This window comes from Bubalus kerabau, chromosome 6 (genome assembly GCF_029407905.1).
Source record: "Bubalus kerabau isolate K-KA32 ecotype Philippines breed swamp buffalo chromosome 6, PCC_UOA_SB_1v2, whole genome shotgun sequence".
Lineage (NCBI taxonomy): Eukaryota > Metazoa > Chordata > Mammalia > Artiodactyla > Bovidae > Bubalus > Bubalus kerabau.
This window is the reverse complement of record NC_073629.1, coordinates 113,077,827-113,084,657: the sequence shown is the minus strand read 5'-3', so window position 1 is coordinate 113,084,657 and position 6,831 is coordinate 113,077,827.

Sequence of the window (6,831 nt, the reverse complement as noted above, 5' to 3'; positions counted from 1 at the left end):
AAAAAGCACAGAAGAGGTGTTTTTAAGTACTTTCCTGATTTCTGTGCCTAGCAAGCAGTTATCAGCCATTCTAATGTGGCTTCAATCCTGACTGTTCACCCATTGCTTGCTCAGCCTACAAGTTGATAACTGGAGTTTTTCAGTCCTTACCATTTTTTTTTTTTTTTCAGTCCTCATGTTAACTCAAGGGCTTCCTCAATGGCTCAGCCGGTAAAGAATCTGCCTGCAATGCAGCAGACACAGGAGTTGTGGGTTCAATCCCTGGGTCAGGAAGACCCCCTGGAGGAGAAAATGGCAACCCTCTCCAGTATTCTTGCCTGATAAATCCCAATGACAGAGGAGCCTGGCAGGCCACAGTCCAAAGGAACACAGAGTCATACACGACTAAGCAACTGAGCGCACACACACACACACAACTTGACTTGGTTCTTCCCCATTTTCAATGTCATTGACCACTCCCTACCTCCTGAAATACTTTATCCCTTCACCTTTATGCTCTTACTGCTCAAAATATGATCAATGGACCAGCAGTATCAGAATCACTTGGAAACTTGTTGAAACACAGAATCTTGAACAGGTTCTTCACAGTCCCAATCTGCTGAACTCTAGAATCTCTATCATCTACATTGTCCCCCTTTCTTTCCTCTATCTCCTGAGTTTAATGCTCCAGATATGACTATGTATGAAAGTCCTCAAATATGCCAGTCTGTTTTAGCCTTTGCACATGTTTGTTCCCTCTTGTTATGATGCCATTCCCAACACTTACTCCACTTTTCGCCAACAGGCAAAACTCCTGCTCATCTTTGAAAGCCAAAACCATGTGTTACTGATGTGGCTTGTCATGCCACATCTCTGAGGTTATGCCATCTATGCCTGTAATTTTATATATGTATAAAATATATATACACAAAATTTTATATATATTTAAGGTATAATTTATATACAGTAAAATTTAGCATTTTAAGTATGCAGTTTTATATATATTTAAGGTATAATTTACATACAGTAAAATTTAACATTTTTAGTATACAGTTTTGCAACTTTTGAAAATTTATATAGGTGTGTACAATTACTACTAAAATCAAGGTACATAATAGTCCTATCTCCCACAAAATTTCCCCAAATGACCCTTTGTAGTTAGCCCTAACATCCACTCTCAGCCCCTAAAAGCATTATTCTGTTTCTGTCCTTATAATTTTGCCTTATGGTGTCATAGGAATAAAGCCATAGAGCATATAGCCTTTTGAGACTGGCTGCTTTCACTTAGGGCTTCCCAGGAGGTTCACTGGTAAAGAACCTGCCTGCCAATGCAGAAAACACTTAAACTATGGATCAGGAAGTAGCAACCTTCTCACTCCAGTATTCTTGCCTGGAAAATTTCATGGACGGAAGAGCCTGAAATTCAGTCACGCTACTGCAAGCCTCAGTACTTTCTTCTGTTTCATTGCTGAGTAGTATCTCATTGTATGTATGCACTATATTTGTCCATCCATTCCTCAGTTGGATATTTGGGTTGTTTTCACTTTCATGCATTGGAGAAGGAAATGGCAACCCACGCCAGTGTTCTTGCCTGGAGAATCCCAGGAACAGGGGAGCCTGGTGGGCTGCCGTCTATGGGGTCGCACAGAGGAGTCGGACATGACTGAAGTGACTTAGCAGCAGCAGCATGTGGAGAGGTTATGAATAAAGTAGCTATATTCACATGCAGGTATTTGTGTGAACAAAGGGTTTTAGTTCACTTGGGTAAATACCTAGGAATGAAATTGGTGGTTATATGGCAAATGTTTGTTTAACTGTATCAGAAACTGCCAGATCATTTTTCAGAGTGCCTTAGACATATTTGTAACCCAGTATAAGCTTTCAGAGAGCAAGAAACAAAGTTAAGACATGATAATGATGATGAGGAAAGCTAACAAAAGTCCCCTGCTTTTAACCATTATACATACTGTATTGTTCAACTTTGCATCCTCAGCAGCTGGCATTGTCCTGGCACACCGTAAGCACTCAAAAAATATCAATATCAATCAAATAAATTCTTGATTACCTATTCCTCAGGAAGGGCACTTTTCTCCTTTCATTCTCTCTGTCTCGCCAATGTTTCTTCCAACAGTAGTTTTAAAATGACAGCAGTCGACTCATGCCTGCCTTGTTGTTGTTCAGTCACCAAGTCGTGCCCAACTCCTTGTGACCACATGAACTGTAGCATGTGATCTTCCCTGTCCTTCACTGTCTCCTGTAGTTTGCTCAAATTCATGTCCATCGAGGCGGTGATGCTATCTAACCATCTCAGCCTCTGCCGCCCCTTCTCCTTTTGCCCTCCATGTTTCCCAGCATCAGAGTCTTTTCCAGTGAGTCGGCTCTTCACATCAGGTGGCCAAAGTATTGGAGCTTCACTTCAGCATCAGTCCTTCCAATGAATATTCATGATTATGTCTGCCCTAGTCATTGTATAATAACAAAGTTTCAGGTTTATTATATCATTGATAGAAACAGAGAAGTTGAAAATAATAGACCATTGGTGGGGAAGGAGGAATAAGGAGCTTAGCTCAAAACGAATTTAATTTGAAATGAACACAGGTTGATTAACTGTGACAGATTATATTTTTCTTAAGAAAATACATCTGTTCAACATACTCTTCTAGAACCTACCCACTACCCTCTCCAGATGTCTGACTCTTTGTGACCCCATGGATTGTAGCCCACCAGGCTCCTCTGTCCATGGATTGTCCAAGCAAGAATACTGGAGTGGGTTGCTGTTTCCTTCTCCAGAGAATCTTCCCGACACAGAGATCGAACCCATGTCTTCTACATTGCAGGCGGATTCTTTATCACTGAGCCACCAGGGAACGAGAGTTTAATTCTCCTCAATCCCTTATAACCAGTAGACCCTGGTGGAAGTGGAACAAGACGTCTTCCAATACTAAATCATAAAGGTGATGGAGCTTGTTTGCTCACAGTCCCTTTTAAGGCAAGAGCTGGTGTAAAATAATAATAATAATAATTTTAAAAAAGAGCTGACAAGACTTGGGGAAAGTCACCCAAGTAAGGGTGTTCACAGCAGTTTGGTCAGAAAAAAAGAAACCACGTCAGTGTCCATCAGCAGGGAATTCACTGCACGAACCAAGGCCCATTCCCAAACCAAGGCATCTGTACCTGCTTTATCAGAAAAAAAGAAAATAAAAACAAAGTGGAGCTGAATGGACTGGCTCAAAAACACACCATGACCTACTAACATGAAAAAGAAGTTCTGGGACAGCATGCCACCAAATCCATATAGGTGATGGTAAATACACACAGACCCAGTTAGAAACCCCTGGAGGGGCGTATTCTAGGTTTTAACAGTGGTATCCTCTGCATAGCTAGGGAAGGGGTATATGAGCAAATACTCTTCTATATTTGGCATTTCTGTAAGGGTTGGATTTCTTTATTAAAGAGAATATATTACTTTTTAATCAGGAAAAAAAAAAAAAAAAAAGAGCTGACAAATGGTAAGTCCAAATGTCCTGAGGCTGCCATTTTGGGAGGAAGTCCAGACAATAAGGAGAGACCCAAGTAACTGCCCACATCAATAGCGCAGGTAAAGTCCCAGTATCAACAACCAGACATTTGAGTGAAAAATGCCACCAGATGATGCCAGCCCCAGCTAAGTCATACCCAGGCATCCAAGCCCAGGACGTCATGAAGCAGAGACAGATATCCTCACTGTGCCTTGTCTGAATTCCGGCTCCACCAGATCCATGAACATAATAAAATGGTTGTTTGAAGCCACTAAATTTTGGAATAATTTGTTACATACCAATAGTGACTGGAGCATATCCTTATGGATTGAGTTGTGTCGCCCCCCCCAAAAGATATGTTGGCCTCCAAACCTCAGAATGTACCCCAGAAAGTGACTTTATTTGGAAATAGGGTCTTTGAGGTAATCAAGCTAAGATGAAATCATTAGGGTGGACCAAAATTCAGTATGACAAGTGTCCCTATAAAAAGAGGAAATTTGGGGACTTCCCTGGTAGCTCAGTGGTAAAGAGTTCACCTGCCACTGCAGGAGACGCAGGTTCGAATCCTGGTCCAGGAAGATCCCACATGCCTCGGAGCAACTAAGCCCTCGTGCCGGAACTACCGAGCCCGTGTGCTGCAGCTACTGAAGCCCTTGTGCCTCGAGCCCGTGTTCCTGCAACAAGAGAAGCCACTGCCTCGAGAAGCCCACCCGCCACAACTACAGAGTAGTCCCCGCTCACTGCAACTGGAGAAACACCCACGCATCAACGAAAACCCAGCACAGCCAAAAATAAATAAAGAAGTAACCTTAGGTTGGTTTGTTTGTTTTTTTTAAAAGAAGAAATCTGGGCATATCCCTGGTGGTCTGGTGGTTAGGAATCCACCTTCCAGTGCAGGAGATGTGGGTTCAGTCACGTGCCATTAGGCAACTAAGCCGGAGAGATGCAGCTACTGAGCCCACGGAGTCTGGAGTCCGAGTTCTACAGCTAGAGAGAAGCCCGAGGTCCCCAACAAAGATACCATGTGATCTAACAAGACCCCATGCAGCCAAATAAGTTAATAACAAAGAAAATAAGCTAAAAAGAGGAAATCTGTACACAGAAATATATAGACAGAGCACTCCACGTGAAGATGAGGTAAGAATCAGATGATACTTCTACATCCCAAGAGACACCAAAGGCTGCCAGCAAACCACCAGAGGCTGGGAGAGAGGCATGGAGCAAGCATTCTTCTTCAGCCCTCTGAAAGAACCAGTCAGCACCTTGATCTTGAATTTCTATCACCCAGCACTGTGAGACAATGAATCTCTGCTAAGCCACCCAACTGGTGATACTTTGTTACGGCAGCCCTAGCAAAGTAGTGTTAGTTGCTCAGTCGTGTCCGACTCTTTGAGACCTCATGGACTGTAGCCCACCAGACTCCTCTGTCCATGGGATTCTCCAGGCACGAATACCGGACTGGGATGCCATTATGGAATCATCTAAAATTTTAAAGAGACAGTTTGAAATGAAGGAGAGTTAGAGGCTGCTGCTGCTGCTAAGTCGCTTCAGTCGTGTCTGACTCTGTGCAACCCCACAGACGGCAGCCCATCAGGCTCCTCTGTCCCTGGGATTCTCCAGGCAAGAACACTGGAGTGGGTTGCCATTTCCTTCTCCAATGCATGAAAGTGAAAAGTGAAAGTTAAGTCGCTCAGTCATGCCCAACTCTTAGCGACCCCGTGGACTGCAGCCCACCAGGCTCCTCCGTCCATGGGATTTTCCAGGCAAGAGTACTGGAGTGGGATTTAGAGGCAGTCAGAACTAAAAATCTGAGAGTCGCCCATGGAGAGGAGATCTGTGAAACCTTGGGGAATTACCCATAACCAGCAACTGTAGAGAGGAAAAGCATGGAGTAAAGGCAGGTTCTCAGGAAGAAAAAGTGTGGCTGGTAGACAGAGAGAAGTTACAGGGAGGACCAGGTTAGAAGCAGGAACCAGTCTCAGAAGAGAGGGAGGAAGAGATTGGCTGGCAATGCCAAATCTGTAGCATTATCAAGGCATCTGGGACTGGGGATTGGAGGTGTGTCTGTGGAGCAGAGAGTACAGAGGATTAGAAAAGAGTCGGTGATGAGGAAGGGAGGGTGCAGACATTTGGAAGTGGATAAAAAAAGGAGGATGGATGCATTAGTGGAGAAGGCAGTGCCACTCAGATTGGCACCCTAACTTACAGCGTTGGGTACACAGCTGAAAAGCAAAGAGGAAACACGAGGAAGAGAGTGCGGGAAGAGAGCACAGCAAACAGCAAGGAAAGACTGCTCAGATGATAACTATGGAAACAGATCCATTTTTATGTTTGAAAACATTTTTATTCTAAAAGTACTTGCATATTTAAACTTTTTTTTTAAATTTCCAACCTCCAGATGTACCAAGAAAATTGTCATAAAAACGATCTTGGAATACGATAAACATTATCTTTTCATGTAAACACCCCACAATGTGTCCCAAAATGGTATTTGCTTTCTCCTGAGTCTTGCATATTGAGGATTTCATATTTTTGCTGTCCCAAAGAGTTCCCACATGCAGGTTCAACTGCTCTTCTCACTTTCTTTGCAGTCAGAGAGTCCCTTTTCTTTTTTAGTAACTGTTATTAGCAGTTGCAACAGTAAAGCAGTATGTGTTTACAGTTTAATACTTTTAAGAATTCAAAAACATATAACAGAAAAAATTTAAAACCCTCTCAAACTTAGATTCTTTCCCTAGGAAACTCGGGACCCTTAGGTTCTTTCCCCTCTCAAGTAACCCACTGATGACAGTTTCCTGTGTGGCTTTCTGGTTGTGTAAGGAAACAAGCATGATGTACTTCTTAATTCTCAGTACCCCCGAGAGCTGCGGATACAAGCAGTTGCCTAAAATCTGCTTGGCACTGACCTCATGCAGCGTAGCCGACGTGGGCAGAGACATGGCATTGTATCTCTCATGTGAAACAGAACAGCGCACCTGAGTGGTATGTATTTACTGCTTTGCTCCCGGCCTTTCTCCAAGAATACGTCCTGGAGTCCTCCACATTCTTTTCAGTGTCTGCCTAGCAGTGATTATTTACATGGATGGAGGAGGGCATGGCACCCCACTCCAGTATCCTTGCCTAGAGAATCCCATGGACAGAGGAGCCTGGCAGGCTACAGTCCATGGGGTTGCAAAGAGGCGGACACGACTGAGCGACTAAGCACAGCACACATCAGAATACACTTAACTGATCCTCTCCTGATAGACACCCTGATTGTTTCCATTATATTTGCTATAACAAATAATGCAATAATAAATTTCCGTTTAAGTATACCCTTATTCATGTTTATATT